At 36.8% G+C, this 26,279-nt stretch overlaps 1 protein-coding gene across 5 annotated transcripts in view; it reads left to right on the top strand.

Moving 5' to 3' along the window:
• Positions 1-399: 399 nt before the first annotated feature.
• The window catches only part of Hipk3 (homeodomain interacting protein kinase 3), an 89,616-nt gene continuing 63,736 nt past the window's right edge, over positions 400-26,279 (top strand). For 4 of the 5 annotated variants that reach the window (XM_027936456.3, XM_027936451.2, XM_027936453.2 and 1 more), the window contains exon 1: positions 400-963. The gene's annotated coding sequence lies outside the window, so the exon portion shown is untranslated. Of the gene's footprint in view, positions 964-1,436; positions 1,781-26,279 lie in introns of those variants that run through there. The other variant, XM_071616310.1, reaches the window with a different exon arrangement.

Below are 26,279 nucleotides of genomic sequence, written 5' to 3'. Positions count from 1 at the left end.
CCCTTAAAAAAAAAAAAAAAAAACCTGCCAAGAAACACTTCCAAGGATAGAAAGGGGAATTATGATTACGGGATCTGGAAAGGCCTGTAAAATCCTGCTTCCGTGTTTCAATCCCCTCTTTGGGTGTCAGGATCTTCTCTTAAATCTGTATTTTTGGCCGAGTGGGCTTTGAGTGAGGTTCAGAACCGCAGAGAGGGGCTGGCAGATGATTCTTTTGCCGGAGGAATGGCGTGAGGGAGCCCAGGACTGGACCGCACTAGCAACCCGGCGGGCTCCGAGCAACAAGGGCGCGGCTGCGGGCGGACCCCGGGGAGGGGCTTCGCGGAGGCGCCGCGGCCCGAGCCAAGCGGGGCCGCCCGGGATCGGCGCGCAGCGCGGCCGGGCGGGCGGTGGCGCTGCGGAGGCGGCGGCCGAGATCGGCAGGCGCGGAGGAGGGGCCCGAGATTGGGGCGGCCGGCAGCAGCTGCCTTGGTGACGACTGCCGGCAGCGCAGCGCCCCGAGACCGAGCTGCGGGCCTCGCCGTCGCCGCCTCTCCGGCTGTCTTCCTTTTCCTCCTCTCGTAGCCCTCGGGGCTTCAGGAATGGGGCCCAACCGCCGTGGGCCCCGCATCCCGCGCCATTCGTAGGCCCAGTTGCCGGAGGTCGGCCGGCCGGCTTCTCACTCTCCCTGGCCCCAGTCTAGCTGTTCCCACCCCAGATCCCCGGGAAGGAAGATGAGGGAGACGGGCCCGGCGTTCAGCCAGAGCAGCAGCAGCAGCCGCGGTCGGGGGAGGGTGTTTCGCGGTTTCCTCTCAGCCGCCAGGACAAGATGGCAGCGGCCGCGGAGAGGGGCTGAGCCCGGGCTGGGTGGTGCCGCTTGCTGAAGCGCCTGGCTCCCTGTTCCCGGCACGGCCCCGCGACCCATCCCGGACATGCTCAGGGCTGCGGCCGCCCGAAGAGGGGAGAGCGCGGGTCTCTAGGAAGGTAAGGGAGTTGTGAGAGGGGCACCCGCGCCCGGGTGGGAGGATCGGGGGCCTGCTTCTGGGTGGCCAGCGGACCCGCCTGTCGGACCCGGGTGGGCCCAGATCCCCCCCACGGGGCGGCCCGCCCCCGTCGCGCGTAGGTGTCCCCATCCGCATCCGCGGCGCCCTCGCACCCCGGGTTTCCGCCCCAGCTCCGGCTGTGTGGCCCAGCCCCAGCGGCTCCTCGGAGGCCGGCGCCACACCAGGCCCGAGGCCCCCGGACGCGGGGGCCGCGCGTGGTTCCTGCACGCGGTGGCGCAGCCTCCGGGAAGCCGCCTTGGCCGGGCCGGGCGGTCCCGGCCTCCTCCTGCCAAGGTTGCGCAACGGCTCTTCCCAGCAACTGAAGTTTTGTTTAACCCCACAGGGGGGCCTCTCTTCCCCGGCGCGGCCCTAGGCCGTAACTACGGAGACCTCTTTCCTTTCATTAGGAGAACAAACACAAACACGCGCACGCACGCCGCCGGAGTGCCCCGGCCAGGGGCTGTGCCCTGGGCTTTGTGGCCCCGTCACCGGCGTCGCGGAACCGCGGGTTTGGAGGGTGTCAACTCTTGGGACGTGCGTGCGTGTGATTGTTGGGGAGGAGAAATGTGATCCGCGGCTCGGCGTCCCCAGCTGCGGCGGGAGGAAGGCGTGGCGGCCGCGCGGCGGGGCTGTTGCCGGCTTCTCTCGTTACGGTGGCTGTCGCCCGCTTTCCTTCGCCGCACTGGGAGAAGTCGCGGAAAGACTTGGAATGAGAATGCCGGTTTTCCTGTCGGGGAGGAGACTGCTGTTTTAAAATGGTATGTGGCTTTCGGGAAAGCCTGTTTCCCAGTCTCCTCCGTGCTGGAGGAATTGCGCTAAAGGGTGTGTGTGTAAATTACCTTGGACCTGTTACAGAGTAGTCACAACACGTTCAGTCCTTGAACCGTGTTTTCACAACCTCTTGCTGGCCTGCTGGGGAATTTATTTTTCCACCTGTCAGTTCGCTGCTTATAAGGAGCTTCTATTAGCAACAGCACAGCTTCCCCCCCCCCCCCCCCCCCCCCCAGATTTCAGATTATCGTCCAGTTTACAGCAAAGCTCATGGTTGGTTGTATTGTCAACCTTGTTTTGTGGTCTCTCTGGTACCGAGCTGGGGAAGTTAGCTGGTAAACCAGTCTGTGCTTAGGTGTACCTTCTAGTTGTTTGGAGATCGGCTGGTTTATTTATTTATTTTTCTATTTTCGCTGTAGTTTCTAAAATGGGAATGCTTATACTCAGACCATTTCAGTTAACGTCAAGATTTTGATTGCCGGGTTGATTTTGATTTTGATTCCCTTTCTTTCTGATCAGATTTTTGATGAAAACTTTTAATCAGGATGGGAGGGTTGTTTGTTTCCCAAGAAAAAGTATTTTAATCTTCCATACACATTTAGTATTTCAGAAGCTGGACAAATCTCACCATATGTTTAATAAGTCTAGATTCTGCTTATGTTTGCAAGTGCAGTGCTAATTTTATACAATGAGCAATGATAAGGTCTAGATAGATCATGATTAAGCTTAGTATTTTAAGTAAACAAAATATGACCGACCTTTAAAATTGTTTTTATAATTTTATTGATTATTTTATGCCTTCATGCCACTTACTAGTAATTGAAATTTGACCAACCAGAGTTCTTTTAAGTCAGCGAGGCATTTCTTGGTATATTAATGGCTGCATTCATAATGTGTAGGGAACTTTTTTTTTTAATAAAATATAATGCTTAACTTGTATGAGCTTTGTTTTCCTTAAATTTAAAAATTATTTTTATGTGTGTTAAGGTAAAGATGTGCAAAAATATTTGATTTTTGGGTTTTTTTTTTTTGTATTTATGGAAAACTTGTTCCTTAGATTCTTCCCTACTCCCCACTCTTTTCTAAGAAAAAAATATTTGTGGAGAACTGTATATTTAAAAACTATGTTTTAAACAGGTAAGGTGAGCCTGAAGTCTAGAACAGGCTGGCCATTAAATGTTTCATATTTATATTTGGACATTGCTGACTACAGTAGCTAAACATACATATTAGGCAAGCAGATCATAACATGGTGAGACAGTCCTAGTTTATTGTCATAATATTTTTTCCATTGAACTACTCATTATCTTGTTTATAAACCAGTCACTGGCTTCTGGGCATGGGGTTTTAAAGTCACATTAAAGTGGATGGTTTGTATGAGATAATTCTTATAAACATGCTTGAAAAGAAGCTGTAGATCATATTATTTTAATTTTTTAGATGTTCTGTCATAGGATACCATAAAGTAGCAAGTATGGCACTGATATATAGGCTTTATATTTAAAGTATTGAAAGATTTTTTTTTTTTTTTTTTTTTTTTTGGTAAGGGAATTGAACCCATGGATACTTTTCCACTGATCTACATCCCCAACACTTTTTATTCTTATTTTATTTATTTTTCTTCAAACCAGAGATTAAACCCAAGGGCACTTAATAATGAACACATCCCCAGCCCTTTTTATTTTGAGCAAGTTCTCCCTAAGTTGCTTAGGGCCTTGCTAAGTTACTGAGGCTGGCCTTCAACTTGTGATACTCCGGCCTCTAACTCCAGAGTACTGGGATTACAGGCGTGTACCTTACCATGCCCAGCTCTTTTTTCTTTTCTTGCAACTTTAAAAAACATCAGCTATTAAATTAACTTTTTGATTGAACTTTTGTTTTTAAATATTGATTCATGAACACTGAAGTACGGAAGGAGGAAGGGGAAAATGCTAACTTCAGAATGTGGAAATATTGTTACTCAAACATGATTCATATTCATGTAAATGGCATACTTGTTTGAATATTATTTTCCATTTGAATGATAAAAATGATTCTGGTCACTGTTGAAGTTAAGTTTGTCAGGTAAGAGGAGTTAACTTACTAAATGCTGTTCTCATTGTAGCAGTTCAGCAAGTATGATGATAGGTAGACTAGAGTTACACTATTGATGGTTAATTCAAAGGCATAGAGATGTAGTTGCCATTACAACTTCACCTGCGTTTGGATGTGAAAAGATGTCATGGCAACATTTAGATTAAAGGATTTCTAAAGAACTTTGAAATTCTCCATATTTAAAATATCCTTCTACTAATTCATGTGTCCTAACTATTAGAGGACACAGAATAAGTTGATATATCATTTTATTGTTGCTGCCAAAATAAATATTTCTGTTTAAAATTTGTGGGTTGCAGCTGTCCTAGTTTCTTAATGTTTGAAATTGAGACTTCCAATGTGGTATGGTGAACTTGGAAGTTACTTCTGAGGACAAACTACTAAAACTTGTTAAAATGGAAGATTATATCAACTGTTTTTTTTTTATTTTTAAAGTTACTCACTTTCCTCTACTCTGTAACTGGGATGTAGTATTATTTTTCTTTGTGGGAACAAAGAAAATTTTTGCAGGAAACTTTGTCATGGGCAAATTTTATATGATACAAATGTAATTCAAGAGAAATTATCTTAAATGCCCTTACTGATTCTGGATCCAGTTGTTTAAAAGACATATGCTGCTGGACATGGTGGCACATGCCTGTAATCCTAGGGGCTCTGGAGGCTGAGGCAGGAGTATCGAAAGTTCAAAGCTAGCCTCAGCAACTTAGTAAGATCCTAAGCAACTTAGCCAGACCCTGTCTCAAAATAAAAAATAAATAAAAAGGACTAGGGATGTGGCTCAGTGATGAAGCGCCCTGAGTTAAATCTCCAGTACTAAAAGGGGTGGGGGAGATATATTTTTGCCTTAACATAACTTGAATAAGGATAGTTTTGAATCATTGGAGATGTAGGATAGTCAGAGTATGTGTGTCCAACTTAAGGAAGTATATATAGTTTACTTCTTTCGGTTGGGTTGGGACAGTTAAGAGTGGTTTGGGGAAAAACAGTATTAGTGTGCTGCTGCTGCTACAGCTTTGTCATAGCTGTCTTTAGGATCTCATTCATTTTGGACCAAAGTAGAATAGATATTTGGAGAATGTATGTTGTAAATTTTATATAAGTGCTTGTCAAATTAGACCTTGAGTTTTTTAGGGGATCAGGCTGTTCTCAGTTGGTACTTGGGCCATATGTTGCTAAACAAAGACAGCATATTGCCTTGATTCTGAGACACCATTGTTATGTTAGGGACCAAGAGCTTCTGCTTTTATTACTTGTGAGGAAATTAGAAGAGATGAGTATTGTCAAGATTGTATTTTTAGGGTGGCTTCTGTGGTTTGGGGACACTGAGCAGATTTACTTGGCCTTTTTTTCCACCCCATGGTACTGGATGGGTACTTTTACTGCTGAGCTACATCCGCAGCCAAACCCCTGCCACCCCTTGAAATTGTCTTGCTGAGTTGTCCAGGCTGGCCTCAAACTTGTAGTCCTCTTGCTGCAGCCTCCCAAGTCACTGGGCTTACAGGCATATGTCACTATGCCAGGCTAATTTTGTCTTAATGGGTAGTTAATGCCAAGTCGGTACTTTAGAAAGCTCTTGTTTTCCAACAAAGTTTTTGTTTGTTTTTTGTTTCCTTTTTTTCCAGCAATGGATGAACCCAAGGCCTCATGTGTGCTTGACAAGTGTTTTGCCAATGAGCTATGTCTTCAGCCTTATTTTATTTTTATTTTGAGACAGGGTCTTACTAAGTTGCCGAGGCTGGCCTAAACTTGTGATCCTCCTGCCTCAGCATCCCAAATTGCTGTGTTACAGGCATTTGCCACTCTCCGCCAACAGAAAGTTTTTGAAATGAAAGAAACCAAGGACAGTACTTTTGATCTTAAATGTATTTTGTTAACTCAAATCATATGATTTCTCTAATTTTCTAAAGTGAAAATTTTCACTCCCCTGGGAGTCTGAGTAGGAAGGAGTATGTGAGGCAGGTAAGAAGGGCGAAGCTGGGAAATAGTAGGGGGAAGAGTTAGGCTTAATTAGATTTGGGAGACCAAATATGTTTAAGTGCTCATGTTGCTAGAGATCAGAGTTCACATAGTTAATAAAGACAGAAAAATTTGTGATAGCTTCAGGGAATGACCAAGAATAAACTGGTGATATCTACTCAATAATCAGTCTTGTGAAATAACTTAATTTTTAAAATCCTTTTTTTTCCTCCCTGCCTCTTTCTTTGTCCTTAGTTTTATGTCTTCATTCTGAAACAGTTTCCCTTAATGTAGAACTTAGAGGTGATAAACTTTTCATATAACTTGAAAAAAATCTTATAGACCTAACCTGAAATCAGAAGCATGGAAAGCATAAAATATAACTTATAGGATTCATTTTTAGTTTTTGAAGATCCTTAAGAATAATACTAAAGCTGGGTGCGGTGGCTCGCACCTGAAATCCCAGTGACTCTGGAGACTAAGGCAGAAGGGTTGCAAGTTCCATGCCAACCTCAGCAATTTAGGGAGGCCTTGTCTCAAAATGAAAAATAACAGGAGGATACATGGGGGCAGGAAATATGGTGGAATGAGATGGACATCATTACCCTAGGTACAAGTATGACTCCACATATGGTGTGACACTATAATGAGTACAACCAGAGAAATGAAAAGTTGTGTACAATGAATCAAAGTGCATTCTGCTGTCTGTGTTTTGTCTGTTCAATAATACAAGGAGAATCTTGTAGGTTTGGTAAACTCTATGACTTTAGATATATAATGCTACAGTTTTAAATAGTTAATAAGTTAGAGGGATAACATTGAAAATACATACCTCATTAAAATAAATAAGTTAATAAAAAAGTGAAAAATAAAAAGGATTGGGGGGGCTGGGGTTGTGGCTCAGTGGTAGAGCGCTTGCCTAGCATGTGTGAGGTACTGGGTTCAAACTCTAGCACCACATAAAAAAATTAAATAAAATAAAAAGGATGGGAATGTTGCTCAGTGGTAAAGCACCTCTGGGTTCAATCCTTAGTAACCCAAACCAAAAACGAAACCCAAACAAACAAAACTAAGCTGCATATAATACTATATGAATCTAGGATTTTCAAACTATGAATTAAAACTCAAGACTTTTGATATCTGTCACAAAATCCATTTTCCCTTCTGATGTAAACATCCCCCCCACCTTTTTTTTTTTTGTTGTCGGTGGGCATGGAATCAAGGCTTGGCATATGACAAGCATGTCCTCTACCCTGGAAGTATACTTCCAGCCCAAGCATCTCTTTTTTTAAATGACTAGATTTCCAGATTTATTTTTACCTTTCATTTTCTTTTCTGTTAATCTTTATTTCTTTCTTTTTGAACAATAGGATTACACATAAAAGAAAAAGTTGGAGACTTAATTTCGGGAAGAAGAATAAAGGGAAATGTAGTATTTGCTCTTTTGAGCTATAACTTTTGTCTTTTGGACAAAAAATCTAAGTTGTGATAGATTGATTGTTTAGTGTTACCTTTTGGTCTTATTGAAAGTAAAGAATTGCCAGAGTTGGTCACATGTAATTCCTTTCATCCCCCCATGATTGATAATGCTAGAGCACATTTTCTAATTGGAAAAAAATTTTTTAGTTATAATAGGGATTAAAATAATCAGATTATTAGAGTGTCATTCCCTTTTAAAAATTTTATTTATTATAAATTACATTTGATTACATATGAATTTGCCAAGAAACTTGTCTTAATGTTTAATTAAAACTTGATTGTATTTAAGTAGCTAGTTATTCTACCTTAAAAATTAACAAAAGTGTTTGATTTGCTAAAAACATTTTTATTAACTTCAAATTCGTTAACTTCCCCATACTTTGTTGCAAATTATTAGTAAATTTATACAAAATATTTTAGACATTTTAAAAACAAAATTGTAAATTTTGAAACGTTTGCAGGAATAACTCACTTATAAAATGTTTCCTGTCTTATGAAGCAGTTACATGAAATGTTTAGGCCGAAACATTTCATATTTTATGTTTCAACTGTGTTTTGTCTGTTCAGTAATACAAGGAGAATCTTGTAGGTTTGGTAAACTCTATGACTTTAGATATATAATGCTACAGTTTTAAATAGTTAATAAGTTAGATAGAGTGATAACATTGAAAATTGAACCTGACTTTCCAGGGACATAGCTTCCAAAATATGATTTATATTAGTAATTCTGAGGGCTTTAAGTATATAATTTATTACAGCTTCTATTGGGAAGTTAAATAGGGTTTGGTGACATAAAATCACAATGAAAATTATAGGTTATTTTGCCATATAGCCCATGGCTAGATGCTGTGCTTCACTACATTCTTAAAATGACAGAAATCATGTTCTGAGTCAAGTGTAATCAGACAGTTTTGGTGGAGACAGTATTAGTATCATTGTTATTTTTTTCCCTGCAGTATATTAATTGTAGTTTATGTTTTAATATAAAATTAGATAAGGATAATACTGGGTTAAAATACTGGATTTGTATTCTATTTAGTATGTTTTAAGTAGTTTTTGTAGCTGGGTCATAGATTTTTTTAGCCACAGAAAAATAAAATTTTATTACAGCAGATACAAAAATGATAAAATATTTTTTTTAAAAAATATTTTTATAGTTGTCGATGGTCAACAACTTTTAAAAAATTTATTTATATATGGTGCTGAGACTCTAACCCACTGCCTCACACATGCTAGGCAAGTGCTATACCACTGAGTTATAATCCCAGCCCCTGATAAAATATTTTTAAGTGGTTTTTTATTAGTGCATTGTAATTATACATAATAGTGGAGTTTTTGGACATTCATACATTTTTATAAGATCATTTGCTCCATTTCAATTCCCAGTACTTCCCCTTTTTCTCTTCTCCTTCCTTCTCCTGATGCCTTTCCTGTATAATGTTGGCCTTCCTATTTTTTAATTGGTGCATTATAGTTATATATAAAAGTAAAATTCATTGTGATGTAGTTATATATGTATGCATATACCTTAATACCTTAGTTTGGTCAATTTCATATCCCTGGTTCCTCACTTTTCCCATTTCTTCCTCCCTCTCCCCTTCTATTCCCTTCCCCTACTCCACTGCTCTCCCTTCTATAAAATATTTTTTATGAAAACCATTTTTTTTTTTTTGGTACTGAGGTTTGAACCCAGGGATGCTTAACCACTGGGCCACATCCCCAGCCCTTTTTATTTTTTGAGATAGGGTCCAAGTTGCTTAAGGCCTTACTAAGTTGATAAGGCTGGCCTTGAATTCCAGATCTTCCTGCCTAAGCCTCCTGAGCCACAGGAATTACAGGCGTATGCCTCCGTTCCTAGTTAAAAAATATTTTATCTAGTACATGTTCTATTCTCAGTATAGCACAATCAAACAATTAGACTATCAAACTGGTTAGCCTTGATAAAAAAAGTTTATAACAAAAATAAAATTGATAAAAAGTTCTTCCCCCCTTTCTCACCAGTACTGGGGATCAAATCCAGGGCCTTGTACATGCCAGGAAAGCATTATACTACTAAGCTACGTGATTTTTCTTTTATATTTTGAGACAAGGGCTGACTGTGGTGCCAGGCTGGCCTCAAAATTGCGATTCTTCTGTTTCAGTCTTGTGTGTTGCTTGAGTTACTGGCCTGTGTCACTATGTGCAGCCAATAGTATAATTGTCTTATATAAGTATACTATGTTAATTTAAATCAAGAGAAGGTGCTGTTTTTTAGTTCTAGTTAGTAATCCAGTTTTCTTGTTCTCCCATGTTCTTTCTGGACATGCACAGTTCTCATATTGCTTGAGAAAATTGTGTTAGGTTTGCTTTCTTTTTTTTTGGTACCGGGGATTGAATTCAGGAGCACTCAACCACTGAGCCACATCCCTAGCCCTATTTTGTATTTTATTTAGAGACAGGGTCTCACTGAGTTGTTTAACGCCTCACTTTTTTTGCTGAGTCTGGCTTTGAACTCACGATCCTCCTGCCTCAGCCTCCTGAGCTCCTGGGATTACAGGTGTGTGCTACTGTGTCCAGCCCTAGGTTTGCCTTTTCTAACTATATTTCTTCCTCCTATATGTGGAATGCAATGTCCTCCAAACTTCATTCCTTTGCCAACCTGTGGAAGGAAGATTAAAAGCAAAAACATTTTGAAAGGTACCTTTAAGATTGTTGAAATTACAAGCTGTAACTTACTTGAAACCATTATATGAAAGAGATGTTACTTCATTTGTGTAGATTAAAAATAGACTTTTTGTTTTGTTTTGCAGTGCTGCTTATCCACCCTAGGGCTTGCTATGTCTTAGGCAAACACTCTACCACTGAGTTACACATCCAGCCTGATTTATCCTGGGCCCCTTAAAGTAGAAGTATACACAGGGCATGTATTATGTTGTGTTACCCCTACTATAATTATGTATAATCTACATAATGAAACTTGACAATTTGGTGACATTTTGATATTTTTAAACATATGTATTTAAAAGTGAATTCTGTATGAATCCTAAACTCACTTAGGGAGTGTTGGGATTGTAACATAATTGCTGCCAATAGCTTTGAATAGAAAATTCTTGAGTGTTTGACTTGCCAGTTGTCCTGTTTAAGCCTAGTGTGGCATTTCTGAAAGTATTTCTGGTGGCTCGTTGTTTTCTTTTTTTTGAGATAGGGTCTTGTCATGGTTGCCTACATTGGCCTTGTGCTTTTATTCCTTTCTCAAGGAAAGAATGGTTCAAGGGGTCCTCTTGCCTCAGCTTCCTGAGCAGCTGAGATACAGGTGTACACCACCACTCCTGGCTTTCTAGTGGCTATTTAACTTGCAAAATCTCTTTAAAGTGTTTTACTGCAAATGATATATCTAGCCTGAAATTGTTTCCTGTTAATCAGATTGGAAGAAGATGAAATATCTCACTTCATGATTACTAGAAGTTACAGACCATTATTGGGAAAGTTTATATTTAAAACATTTGTGAAAGTATCTGAATTGTTCCTTCAGGTTGGGGACCATGGTCTATAGGTTTTATATTGCAAGTGCATAACAGATTATTGGGGAATCAAATATGTTATTATAAAAGCAGTGAAATACTGACATGCTTATATTTCACTTAAATACCTTACTCGAAGTATGACATCTTTATTGTCTAGTTTTACAAGTACCTGACCAAATACTTGTAAATGTATCATCTGCACATTTGATTTGTCAAAACCCTACTGTTTCCTGTACTGAGGTCAGTGTGCATGAGTTTCTGAATCTAGTGCAACCAGTATACACAAGTGTGCTTTTATTCCTTTCTCAAGGAAAGAAATGGTTCTTCATCCCTCTAAGATGACTCCTTATTCTGTATGTGGATTAAATTCTAGATTGTGTTTTTCATATCTTTAGTTTGTCCAAGAATGTCAAGTACCCCCTTTCTCTTTAACCTTGTAACATTCTCAACTTTCTGGGATCTTAAGCAGCCATTTCCAAGTGGGCCGCCTCAAATCTGTGAATGTTTCCTTTTTCTGTTTCTTCCAAATTTCTTCAACATTTGTTCAGTGTAGTTCTGTCCATTTTGTTCTAGTAAAATTATTCCCATTAAAATGCCCAGTAGTTTTATTCACGGTTTATGTATTCATTCAGAAGATTGAATCTATAGTGTCTCCTACACAATTTTGAGCTTTCAACCCATATTTCGAACTGTGGAATGATTTCTATATTTTTTGCCCCACGGTACCTCAAATTGAGTTGATTATCTTATTTCCAAATTTGTTCCTTTGTATTCTACATTTGGCATCCTCATTCTATTACAGTTTGATTTTGAAACTTTAAGTTTGAAAATATTTGTATCTGTGGGTGTATTAATAAGAACTGAACAACTGCACCCTGCCAAGCACCATTTGGCAGTATTTGTCATTATCAAAGTCTCCTTTCTGGGAATGCTATACTAAGAAAATTAAAAATGTAAAAAACCGTTTATATGAAAATGTTCATTGCAACTTGAATAAATGGTGAACAAAATTGGAAAAACAGCAATCCAGTAAATGATATGCACATAGTAAAATGGTTCATTGTTTTTTAAATTAATTTATTTTTTATTCCAGTTTGTTATATATGACAGTAGAATGCATTACAATTCATATTACACATATAGAGCACACTTTTTCATATCTCTAGTTGTATACAAAGTATAGTCACACCATTTGTGTTTTCGTACATGTACTTAGGGTAATGATGTCCATCTCCTTCCACCATCTTTTCTACCCCCATCTCCCTCCTTTCACCTCCCACCCCTTTGCCCTATCTAGAGTTCATCTAATCCTCCTCCCATGCTCCCCCTCCCAATCCCACTATGAATCAGCCTCCTTATATCAGCATTTGGTTGTTTGGGATTGGCTAACTTAGCATTATATTCTCCAACTCCATCCATTTACCTGCAAATGCCCTGATTTTATTATCTTTTATTGCTGAGTAATATTCCCTTGAGTGTATATACTACAGTTTCTTTATCCATTCACCCACTGAAAGGCAGTACACTGTTATTTATTTATTTATTTTAATATTTATTTTTTAACTGGACACAATATTTTTATTTATTTATTTATTTATTTATCTCAATATTTTTATGTGGTGCTGAGGATCGAACCCAGGGCCTCGCTTATGCTAGGCAAGTGCTCTACTGCTGAACCATAATCCCAGCCCAGTACATTGTTATTTAAAATAGTAGTTAAGATACCCTGTGAAAGAACAAATGGATATGTCAGGTTATACATGTATTTTGATTGTTTAATAAAATATACATTAAAACGACTGGAAGGAAATAGATTATTTTTCCCTGAACATTTTAAATTTTGTAATAATCAAACAATTTAAAGATGATTGCTATACTGAAATTCAGCCTCTTCCTGGTATGAATAATGTGTGCTTTCCTTGATTTTATAATAAAACATTTCAAAATTCATATTACTTCACCCATTTATTCTAACAGTATGTTTCCAGGTAATGTTACTGGCTTAGTGGTAATTTTTTCTTAATCAATTTCCATGGTACTGTGAATAAATAATATTTTAAATATTACTGTGGTAAACATTGCTATACAATAACTTTTTAATATATGCATCATTCATAATTAATAGGTAATCATTCTTTTTGCTTCTGAAGTTCTGTATAGTGTCTTGTATAAATGCCTGAAAAATGATATGAGGTCAGTTTTGGCACTTTTAGTTATTTGAGAATCAGTTTCTCATCAGTAAACTGTAACTACTTTGCAGCCATTTTCAGTCAACTGATAAAGCCCATTTTTCTTTATTTTATTCCTTGATACTATGACTAGTCTTATTTTTGATTTTAAAATGTATTAGCTATAAGTTGTAACTTTGAACTGAAATTTTAATATCTTTTTTATGTGTTATTGGTGTGTACTTAGAAATCTTTTCAGATAAGTATGAAGAAGTTAAGTTCTATAAGTTCTGATATGTGTAATTTTTAGTACCATGTATTGGCATGTGGCTTTTTACAACTAATTGTAAAACAAAAACCTTAAGTTTTTCTATGAGACTTGCTGTGAAAGAAAGATATTTGTGAGACTGTAAGTTCATATCAGTTTGTAGTTTTAACGTACAGTTTATACATGCAGCGTAACAATGTGCCACTTAAAGTTAATGATTAGAGGAAGCCAGAGCCAAATAGAAGCAGTTCTAATAGATTTCTAAGAATTCAGTGTTCTTTCTTTGAGGTACTGAGAAGCTGCTTGTTTTCTTTCCTCTTTAAGACTTTGTAAATTACATTGTTGTTGTTTAGCTTTTTCTGGCCTTCTTAAGAAGACATATTGTAGATCTCCACCCTGTCCCCTTCCTCAAATTTAGTCATGAAAATAAGACAAACATATTCTCATTTCTGTTCCTCATGTTGTTTGGCTTGATGCCACAGAGACTTTCCTGAAGCCATTGGTGAAAGGCCATCTAAAGTTGACAAGATAACCTGTGATAAGCCTAGGTAGTGGTGTACTGTAATCCCTGCTACTGGGGATTGGGTTGGGGGTGGGGGGTGAAGGCCTGAGACAGGAAGATCACAAGTTTGAGGCCAGCCTCAGCAATTTATTGAGACAGTGTCTCAAAATACAAAATAAAAGGAATTGGGGATATAGCTCAATGGTAGAGTGCCCCAGTACTGAAGAAGAAGAACTGACAGTGAAACTCTGAAATTTAAAATAGAAGCCAGGCCTGTAATCCCAGTAACTCAGGAGGCTGTCGCCAGAGGATTGTAAGTTCAAAGCCAGCTCAGCAATTAGTGAAACCCTAAGCAATTTAGCAAGACCCCATCTGAACATTGAAAATAATAATAATAATAAAAAGGGTTGGGGATGTAGCTCAGTGATAAAAGACCCCTGGATTAAATCCCCCACCCCCCAAAATTTGTTTTTTGTTTTGTTTTTTTGGGTACTGGGGATTGAACTCAGTCAGGGACACTCAAGGACTAAGCCACATCCCCAGCACTTTTTTGTATTTAGAGACAGGGTCTTACTGAGTTGCTTAGCGCCTGTCTTTTGCTGAGGCTGGCTTTGAATTTATGATCCTCTTGCCTCAGCCTCCTAAGAGGAGGCGCTGGGATTACCTGGCAGAAAGAAAGAAATTTTAAAAAAGAGTTTCTACATTAGAAAGGTTTTTAAATTCCTTAAAGAGAGCATTTAAGGGCTGGGATTCTGGCTCAGTGATAGAGTGCTTGCCTAGCACGTGTGAGGCCCTGGGTTTGATCCTCAGCACCACATAAAAATAAATAAATAAAGGTATAGTGTCCAACTACAACTAAAAAATAAATATTTTAAAAAAAGAGCACTTAAAGTACTAAGGCAGGCAACATAAATCCAGGTAGGAAAAAAATACTTCTGAATTTAGCAATGTAAAACACAGTAAAAGCATATAGGATATTAATTTAGAAAGTACAAATGATTGACTTTTTTGTTACAGTTAAAATTTGAAAAGTCCTCAGATGTCTTTAATAAAACTTTTGAAAAAAACCAAGTACCATAATTAAGCATATGCTGTAAATGTTGGTCTTTTTAGCTCTTTCAAATGAAAAACTTGTGTGTGTATGTGAGAAAGGGGGCTAGTAGCAGCCACTGTGACACTTTGTTGGTTTTGTAGAATTTTCCTTCTTGCGATGTAAATTACTGTAGAGTGATAATTCTCTTTCAGCTATGAATGTAGAATGTTATAGTATGGGAACTACACAATGGGAATCTATAAAAGATTGTTTAGGTTAGCCCACACTTTTGGAAAGTTTTGTAAAGCTTGATGTTGATTCTATAAATGTTCATTCAGAGCTTTGAATCATTATCTCTTACAAAGTTTTATATGTCAGCAGAATTTTTTCTTTTATTGCTGTGTTAGCTGTGGGCATTTCATCAAATTATTTATCTAGGATTTAACTTCATCTGTTGATTTATTTCATAGATAGATTGGGTTGGGAGATCTTGGTAAAGATCATTTGACCTTTGCTTTCTCAATCTTTAATGTTTTGTATTTGTCTGAAAGTTAGTTACATATATTTTATTTTTATTTATTTATTTTTTTATATTTATTTTGTAGATGTAGTTGAACACAATACCTTCCTTTTATTTTTATTTTTTATGTGGTGCTGAGGATCGAACCTAGGGCCCTGTACGTGATAGGCCGAGTGCTCTACTGCTAAGCCACAACCCCAGCTCCAGTTACATATATTTTATTTTTATTTTTTAATTTTAATTTTTATTTATTTTTTAATTGGTTGTTCAAAACATTGCAAAGCTCATGATATGTCATCTTTCATACATTTGACTCAATTAGGTTATGAACTCCCATTTTTACATATATTTTAAATAAAAGTTTTGTGGTTTTCTTTTGGCAGGTTTTCTTATGGAGTAGTGCACTTGGCTCTCTATTAAGAGAGTTGTTTATAATCCAAGCTTATATAACTGTTTACTTTTTCTAACAACTCATTGGTAACTATTAGCCATTGAATGAAGAATTTAAAGAAAGCATTTTCTTTTGAACATGTTTTATAAAGTAAATTATAATTGTTACTCTGAAGAAAGAGAGCTTCAGGTGAGCTTTTTATCTTTAGCCAACCTGTCAGTATTTTCATTTCTGATTTTTTACTTTGTGTGACTTTGAAAAGATCTAGGGAATTATCCATTTTATTAAGAGTAATCCATTTTCTAGACCTGTTAAAGTATGGATTTGTCCTGGTAGGGTGATTTCTAGCACCTTTGAAATGTCCAGCAGGTCATTTTCTGTTCCAAAAGTTGGAACGTTTTGCTAAGTCAGATGAAGCTTGTTATTTAACATGCTGATTTGTGTTACAGTCAACACATTCTCTAGATGCTTTGTTCACAATACCGCTGGAAAATACCCAAGATTTTAGTATTTTTTCAAATAAATGTTTTGTAGGCACCTCAGTTAGTAGGCTCAGTTTATGAAGTTTTTAAATTATGTGGTGGTTCATTTATGTAAAATGTTTCTTTCTTATGTGAAATAGTTCAGTGTTATTTCCTGGGTAGAATATTGGTGAAAGAACATGTTAATGATAGGTATTTAAAATAGTGACAATTGATCGATGAAGTGTTAAACTCGTGTACTCTTTTCACCAACAACTTATTTTCTCATATGTCCTGCTTTTTATTTCTAAGAAAACATGTTTTTTCTTTCATAGATATACATTTTAAGCAAATTAATAAATATAATTACTTTTTTATTGTCTATTATGGCCGTGTAGTGATACTTTCTAATTTCTGTTATTAGAGCCTTATATTATAGGGCTCTAATAACTTGTATAGACTAGAGTTCTGTCTTTTCAAAAATGAAAAGCCTTTTTTATTGTCAAAAAGTTGTTGGATCACATAATGAAATTGTACTTTTAGTCCGTTGATTGAGGATATTATAGTATGATCAAAAGCTTCAAAAATATTATGAATTAAGTAATACTTGTAAATGAAAACATATGCTGCATATGAATTCTTTTTTCATAACCAAATCTGGCTAATCATAGTTTAACCAAATCTGGCTAATAATCCAGGGATTTGTATGCTTGACTTAAGTTTTAGTTGCTCTGGGCCATGCCTAAGGTATCAAGCAGTACTTTCACAAATAAATGACCCTTGAATACCAGCCTCCTTCCAAAAGATACTATTTGCCTATCACTCATATTCTTGACATCTAATGAAGAATTACTTCCATTTAACTCATCATTTGACAAAAATTGAGAACTATAGAAAAGTTGAAAGAACAGCAAAGAATTCATGTATGTCTTTCATCTAGATTCTTCAAATGTTAACATTTTCTTCTTCTTGCCTTTACCTTTTCTCTTGATGTATATATATATATATTTTTTTTTAACCTTTTTTTCCCCTGAACTTTTTGAGTAAGTTGCAGCCATAATGTCTCTTTAACCCTAATTATTTCCTAAAAGCAAAGACAGTTCAGTTAGGAATCTTTTAAGTTTTTTGTGATCTGAAAAGTTCCTTAGACTTTGGGTTTTTTTTTTTTTTTCTTTGTGTTGTTTTGATATCTTCATTTGAGGAATTCTGCTAGTTAATAGAGTGAACCTCACTTTGGATACATTTGTTCTTTTGTATTTAGGAATGTCAGATGAATGTGTTTGTTTTTGTGGGCCATACAGAAATAGGCTAGGTTGATTTTGCCCATTGTAATTTTTGGGCCCCTGTTCTAGCCTAATAAAACATTTACATAGTGGGAGGAGATGCATCAAGTGAATATGTTCTGTTACTAGTGATTTTAACTTTGATCCCTTGGTTATGTGCCGTATTTTGAAACTCTAAAACACTTTAAGTGTCAAGAACTATAAAGGATCTTGCCAGTAAAAAGTTAGCCTGGGATGTTGGGAGAAGGTAGGAGACTCCTGGATCAGAGATAAAGGATTTTCTTATTTATGGTTGTAGCAGTAGCCAGTGTGTCAATCTTTGTGTTGGTTGGTTTCCTGACTCACTTTCCACAGGGTTATGTGAATAAGGCCAGGTGACTCCTGCATAAAATGAGTTGCATTAATTGGAGAGGAATCCCAAGCTTAGGAAACTTGAGATTCTTTTATCAGGGATCATAAGCTTGCCTGACCTTTGCCCAAGCAAAGAGAGAGGGGTGCCATCTTTATCGTACTGGACATTAAACAGTGTGCGCTTTGCTTAGGAGAAAGACACTGTCTCTATGATCCAAGTGTTTGCTGTACAATATCCTTAGAAAGAGACTCTAAAAGGGAGGCAATGTGGAGAAACATAAGAGCCCATAGAAATTGTCACCTAACAGCAGTATCCTGTTATTTCTCAAACTTTATACACTAGGTTTTTTTTTTATTTCTTCATTTTTTTTAAGACAGGATCTCCTTAAATTGTAAGTCTTCAAACTTACAATGTTCCTGCCTTAGTCTCGCGAGTTGCTGACATTATAGGCATACATTACCCTGCCTACCTCATACCTCAGTTTTTATATCCATTGGTAATGCTTGTTTGAATTATGATTGTTTGTTGCTAGATAGTGAATTTTAAAATTTCATTATTTCTTTACATTTTTTTTTTTCTTTCTTGACTTTTTTTTTTAACCATGTCTCATACCTGCCTAATTTCCCAAGTGAACTATCTGAAGGCAGGGAACTCAGATTAAGTCACAAGGCACTCAAACTGAGCAAGTCTGAAATTGTGGTCAGTTTTTCCTCTCCATTTGCTTTATTTTTGTATTTCCTGTTATCATTTGGCTCTCAGTTCTTGAAAACCAGAAACACAGTTTTGTTAATTCTTTCCTTTGTTTAGAGTTCTTCGATTTTTTTTTTTTTTCCTCCTAGCTACCTGTTGATAACCAGTGCTCTTGACTTTAGTTCTTAGTTCTTTCTGCCTAGGTTCAGACTCTAACCAACTATCATCTGGACTATTCTAGAAGTCTTTCTATTGTTGTCTCCAGTGTTGTTCCTTTTTATTTTATCCTTCACAGTTTGCCTGAGGAATCACTCTAAAACAAAAATGGGAGTATATTGGTTTTCTTTTTAAAGCCCCTTTGGAGGCACCACATTCCCCATAGCTCCTTAGCATGAAAGACAAGGTTCTTCAGCTCTGTCCTCCTTTTAACTTCCTTGTAAGGTTGTCGTTTTCAGTGATTTGACTTTTTTCCAGCTGCCCCTTTGTTGGCCAATTGTGTTCTAGTGCAGAGGTTGGCAAACTTTGTTAAAAGGCTATTTGAAAATATTTTAGGCTTTGCAACTATTTCCCTGTTTTTTTTCTTTCCCAATACTGGGGATCACACCCAGGGCCTTGCTGGTGCTAGGCAAGGGCTTTACCACTGAATTACATCCCCAGCCCTTTTTATTTTATTTTGAGACTGGGTCTCAAAATAGTAGTCCAGGCTAACCTTGAAATTGTGGTCCTCCTCCTTCAGCCTTCCAAGTAGTTTGGCTTATAGACGTGTCACTTCTGTACCAGCTACTTTTTTCTTTTAAATGACTCTTTACAGGATTCAGTCCCTAGTATTACAAACAAACAAAAAACAAAACGAACAAAAACCCAAACCCTTTACAAAAGCCATTTTTAGCTTGTGGGCCCTATGAAAATAGTCTGTGCTAGTTTTGACTAATGCAATTTTTGGGCCTCTGTTCTAGCCAACTAAAACTAATATGTTATTTTCCCCCAATATTTTCTGCCCTTACAGAGCTGTTAATTTTTTAGTACATGGAATATCCTATCACTCCTACATAGACTTTTCCTGTCAGTATTCAAAACTTAGACCATAGGTTACCTGCTTACTGAATCCTTTCATGCTCCTTCAGGTCATATGTCAGTCATCCCTTTTCTTTGCTCTTTGTGCCTTCTGGATCCTTATGTTACCACCCTCATTGGTGTTGTAGTTTTGTGTGTACATGTGTTTGCCTCTTGCTAGAAGGAACTCATTGATGAAAATTTTTTGTTGTTAGATCTTCCTGTTCCTGCCTTCATTTGATTAGAAAGAAAACTTAGAAAAAAAATTGAAAAAAAATGAACAAAATAGGGTATGACTGATTGGATATATTAATAAAATGTATCTATTATAGTTGTTTTTTAAATATTTATTTTTTAGTTGGACACAATATCTTTATTTATTTATTTTTATGTGGTGCTGAGGATCGAACCCAGGGCCTCGCACGTGCTAGGTGAGTGCTGTACTGCTGAGCCACAATCCCAGCCCCTATAGTTGTTTTTTTATAACTTTTAACAAAATTATCTAAAAAGAAGCTATTCGTATTCTCATACATTTTTTCCCCTTGTCATTTAAAAGTTAATGTAATTTCAGTCTGTGAAACTATAGCAATAGAATCAATTCCTACGTGGCTTGCATCCAGTTTGCAAAATGAAAGTGATATAGTTGATGTTCCTCACTTTCCCTTTCTCTTCCCGGTATGTTTATAATTTCCATGCATGTTTTTATGCTTTTGCCTGATACTTAATATTCCTGGAAATAGTACAGTCAGCCCTCCATATCTGTAAGTTTTACATCTGTGTGTTCATTGGTCAGTTTAACCAACCATGGATCAAAAATATTCAGAAAAAAATTGCGTCTGTACTAAACATGTAGACTTTTTTTCTTGTCATTGTTCCTTAAACAATGTAATATAACCATTGTTTACACAGCATTTATATTGTATTAAGTATTATAAGTAATTTAGAGATGATTTAAAGTAAATGGGAGGATATGTGTAGGTTATATGCAAATAATGTGCCATTTCACATAAGGGAATTGAACATCCATTGGATTTTAGGTATTCTTGAGGTATTCTGGAACTGATCCCCTTTGGATCCTGAGGCATGATTTTGTAACTTTGTGTCCTTTTAATAAAAGGACATATAATATATGATACATGCTCTTCTGTAACTTGTTTTTTGTTCAGTATGTTTTGAGATTTAGGAAGATGAGAATATAAGATCAACATCAGCCATATTTATGCATGGAACGTCTGTTTATTTTACTGCACTTTGTCAGTTCTACTGCGCACAATCAATTTTATCATTTTTGAAATTGGCATGCATCTTAAAATCAGTTATGTCTTACCCTTACAATTATTATTTTTTAATTTTCTTGTTGCACATAAATATATGATGATTGTGTTACAAGCCACACTTGTGTTATATACTTGGTATTGTATGAATAAGATACAATATACAATTGGGCGTGGTGGCCCATGCCTGTAATCCCAGCAATTTAGGAGGCTGAGGCAGGAGGATTGCAAGTTCCAGGCCAGCCTCAGCAATTTAGCGAGGCCCTAAGTAAGATCTTGTCTCAAAATAAAAAATAAAAAATGGCTTGGGATGTAGCTCAGTGGTAAAAGTGCACCTGGGTTAAATCGCTTGTACAAAACAAACAAACAAAATACAATATCCAGTCATTTTCTGACAATTAGTTTATTTCAGCATTTTTAAAAAAATCACATACTATGTTGTAGAGAATATTATTTTACCAGTTTCTTTGTACTTACATTTGTGAGTGTTTCTCTAGGCAGGGGATATACCTGGGAGAATTGCTACATTATAGAACATGCCTTGCTCTCTGAAGTGATTGTACTTTTTACCTAGTATTTAAGAGTTTCTGTTGCTTCACTCTTCATCAGCACTGGTTATTGTTCTTTTTTCCAGTTGGATGGATGTAAAATGACTTCTTCTTGTGTTTTTAATTTAGAATTTCCTCGTTACTAGTGAGATTGGGTGTTTTTTTATTTTTGTCTTTTAGTTTGTATGTCCTTTGTGTATCACCTGTATATACCTGTGTTTATTTTTGTGCTGATGGTACTTGGGGCCTCTTGCATGCTAGACAAATGTTCTGCCAGTCCCTCACCTGTTTATATCTTTTACCTATTTTCTACCACATTTTGCCAAACCTTATGACTTTACATCTTTGTTAGTTATGTGTATTGCAGATATCTTCTTCATGTCTAGGGCTTATTTTTAAAAATTTATTATTAATATTTAATATTTTTAATTATAGATGGACACAATACCTTTATTTTATTTGTTCATTTATTTTGGTGAGGATTGAACCCAGTGTCTCACACATGCTAGACTCACTTTACCACTGAGCCACAACCCCAGCCTTCAATGGCTTATTTTTATTTCTAATGTAATTTGATGAACGAAAGTTTCAATTTTCCCCACATTTTATTGGTGCATTATAGGTACATAAAGGTGGGATTTGTTATCACATATTAGTACATGCATACAATATAACAATATAATTTGGCTACTTTGTCTCCCTCTTCCCTATCACTGGTCCCCTTTCCTTTATTCTACTGGTCTCCTTTTGATTTTCATGAAATTCCCCCACTCAACCTTCTTTCCCTGTTTCCTCTCTAGCTTCCACATATAAGAGAAGAAATATGACCCTTGACCTTCTGAGTTTGACTTATTTTAGTTAACAGTGTTCTCAAGTTACATCCATTTGCCCAACAATGATGTAATTTCATTTTTCTCCATTGTGTATATCAAATTTTCTTCATCCATTCATCAGTTGATGGATACCTAGGCTGACAGTTTTAAATTTTAATAAAATCAAATTTGTCAGTTTTCTCCTTTCATCGTTAATGCCTTTTTTGTCTTATCTGAAGAAAACTTCTTTTTCTTTCAAGCATTGATGATTAATTTGTTAAAAATTGTAGCATGAAGTTTAAACTGAAAGGTATAAAAATATAAATCTGTGTAGGTTGACCTGGGTATATTCAATATTTTGAGACATTTAGAGACTCAGATTTTTTCTGCTCTTCAGTTTTGGGAATGGAAAGGTGGAAATATCTATAATTGGTGAAAGAGTTTCCCTCCTCTTTTATATTTGTTCTCTGGAAGGAAATTCTAGCCCTTCAGGAGAATAATTAGAACATGTGGGTGTGAAACTATTGAAATATATATAACAAGTGACAAATATAACTTTATAAAATTCTCATGAAAAATTCACAGGTGGTCATTCTGTGATTATAATTTTGGGTATTATTAACTGGAGAAATCTAGGTTGCTTGCTTTTTCTCTCTCTCTCTCTCTCTCTCTCTCTCTTTTTTCGGTGGAATACTTCTCTTTTTTTAGGGTGAGGTGGGTAATCATATTGAAGTTAAGTGGATATTTGCTAGTTCAGTCCATACAAGATATAAAGTAATTATAACTACTTTTTTTTTTTTCCTTCAAGTACTGGGCATTGAACCTAGGGATACTCTACCACTGAGCTACATCCCCAGCCCTTTCCTTTATTTTTATTTTATTTTGAGGTAAAGAAAATAAGAGGACTGGGATATATCACTTAGTAGTAGAGCACTTACCCAGCATACATGAGGCCCCGTGTTCAATCCTTAGTATAGCAAAAAGAAAAAAAAAAAAAAAAAAGAGAAAGTATCAAATGTTGGTGAGGATGTAGAGAAGTTAGAACCTTTGTGCATTGCTGGTGGGAATATAAAATGGTAGAGCCTCTATGGAAAATGGTATGGTGGTAACTCCAAAAATTAAAAATAGATGCCAGGCATGGTGATGCATACTTGTAGTCCCAGCTGCTCAGGGGGCTGATGCAGGAGTATTACAAGTTCAAGGCCAGCCTGAGCAACTCAGTAAGACCCTGTCTCAAAAGACAAAAAAAAAAAAAAAAAAAAAAAAAAAAAAGAAAAGATCTGGGACGTAGCTTAGTGGTAGAATTTTGGCACAGTATGTGTGAGGCCCTGGATTTAATATCCCTAGTACTAAAAAAAATTAAAAATAGAATTACCATATGATCCAGCAGTTCTACTTCTGGGTATATAGATAAAAGAATTGAAAGTAGTATCTCCAAAGAGATACCTGTATACCCAGGTTCATCACAACATTAGTCACAATAATTAAAAGGTAGAAGTAATGTATGTGTTGCTTATTGATGGATGAATGAATAAATAAAATGTGGCACACATGCACAATGGAGTATTGTTCAATCATAAAAAGGAAGAAAATTCTGACATGGTATAAAATGGATAAATCTTGAAGATATGCTAAGTTACAAAAAAGGTAGATGAGTCTATTTATATGAGGTGTAACTAGAATAGTCGTATCCTCAGAGCAGAAAATGAGTGGTGGTTACCCGGGTTTATAGAGAAGGGAATATAGAGAATTATTATTATTATTATTTTTGTCACCAAAGATTGAATCCAGGGGCCTTAACCAGTGAGTCACATCCCCAAGCCTTTTTATTTTTTATTTTGAGACAGGTTCTCACTAAATTGCTTAGGGCCTCTCTAAGTTGTTGTAGCTGGCTTTGAACTTGTGATCCTCCTGCCTCAGCCTCCTAAGTTGCTGGGATTACAGGCATGTACCACCATGCCCAGCTGGGAATTATTTTTTTAAATGAGTAAAGAGTTTCAGTATTGAAAGAGGAAAAATGTTTGCATGGGGGTGATGATTGTACAATATTCTGAATATTTATTGCTACTGAATAGTATAATTAAAAATGGTTAAAATGGTAAGTTTTATGTTATATTTTACTACAATTAAAAAAAGAAACATTTTTAAATTGGAGATTTAAATAAGAAGAAGAAAGTTGAGTAAGGATGATGCAAGGCATTATAGCCTTTTATTGAATATTTTTTTATGCCAGTGAACACTTAATAAAATTGTGCATAAGTTTGGCAGAAAATTATTTAGAAGTTTTCTCCTAATAAATTGGATATGTTAGCAAAGTCTTTCTGTCTCCTCCATTTCCTTTCAGAAGAAAGGAAATGATACTATGTGTAATAATAATAATAATAAAATAAAAATATCTCACTATGGTTAGTATTGGTTGGTATTGGTTATATTGTGGGTGTTGGTATTGGTTATATTGTGTTTGATAATTGTGAAATAATGAACAATTTGTATAGGGTTTAGATAGTCTGAAGTTTATTAGAGGAATGGAAGAGTAATGCCTGTCTTTTTCCATTTAGTTTGCTGTCACAAAACCCCTGGGTAATTTATAAAGGGCATAAACTTACTGCTCATAGGTCTGAGCTGGGAAGTCTCAAGATCAAGGCATCAGCAGGTGCAGTGTCTCGTAAGGGTTTGACTGTCTGCTTCAAAGATGGCTCCTTGTAGCTGTAATTTCCCATGGCCAAAGGAGTGATTTCACCTGTGTGAAGGAGTGAACAAGCTCCTTCCAGCCTTTTTTGTAAGGACATGCCTCCCATTCATGAGGAGGGATCCCTTATGACCTGATTACCACCCAAAGTTCCCACTTAATGCCATCACCTTGAGGGTTGGGTTTCAACATATGAATTTTGGGCAGGATACAAACATTGGGCACACAGCAGGTTAAAGTTCCTGAATGACGAAGCCCGAGGAATGGAAGCTTATTTCTTGCTCTAATAGGAGTGTTCACTATCCTCTGAGTAATATTTTATAGGCAGTTCTAGCTTACAAAGGGATAGTATTTCAAAACTTAGTCAATTGATAAGAACAAATGACAAAGTCATGAATAATATAGCTTCTCAGGGTAACACAGTATATATTGCAGTTAAAAATAATAGGAAATAATATTGTGTCAAAGCAGTGTTTTGGACTTCGTGGGCTATAGTAACTCCTGGGTATACAGCAGTAAAATACATAAACACTGCGTATAACATGGTCTTAATCAGGTCATTAGTTTATCTGATGGAGGGTAGGAGAAGGGAAGAACTTAATACCTGGATGTGGCAGGGTCTTGAAGTGGTCAAGTTAATTAGTAATTTGTAGTTCTTTTCTAGTAGTCTGTCTCCAGCACCACCACCTCTACCTTCTTCTGATATTTGCTCTTTGTTTGTATATTATGTGATATTCCTATCTGTATTTATTTTCTACAGTCCCCTTTGAAAGAAGTCCTACAGAGTACAGTGAATTAGTTGGTGAGTGATTATGACTTTTCCTAAGCTTCCCTTTGTTGATCCAAGTTGGGGTTTTGGGTTGATTGTTTGCCTTCTAACTTGTGTATTAGGAAAGAAAAGATAGGAAGGGCAAGATTCAGAAATAATATCACTTTCTCTAATTGCTCTAGGTTAATTACTTAGATCTTACTTGTTCAAGTAACACGTTCATTTAACATGGCATGCATTGTCCTAGAGTAGTATGCATTAATCCTGTTTTCTAGGACTTCATATTCCCCCAACTCCCAGACTTGAGGACTGAATTGGTAGGACTTCATTTGCCAAGGGGTTCTGTACAGACTAGGTCATTGGTTCTCAGATTTAATGTGAATCAAGTGCCCATGGATACATAAACAGATGCTTGGACTATATTACAGAACCACTGCATCAGGATCTTTCTGGGTAGAATTTTCATTGCTTATTTGTTTGGTTATTAATGAAACATGTAAAGATTCAAATATAGACATCATGTTATTATGAACACCTATGTTCCCATTGTCAGGCTTCTATAACAATTTGTGGTTAATTTCATTTTATCCATATCCCTGTCTACTTTCCCCTGTTCTGTATTATTTTGAACAAATCCCACA

The sequence above is a fragment of the Marmota flaviventris genome, chromosome 9, assembly GCF_047511675.1.
Source record: "Marmota flaviventris isolate mMarFla1 chromosome 9, mMarFla1.hap1, whole genome shotgun sequence".
NCBI lineage: Eukaryota > Metazoa > Chordata > Mammalia > Rodentia > Sciuridae > Marmota > Marmota flaviventris.
This window is presented reverse-complemented; position numbering and strand designations above follow the sequence as displayed.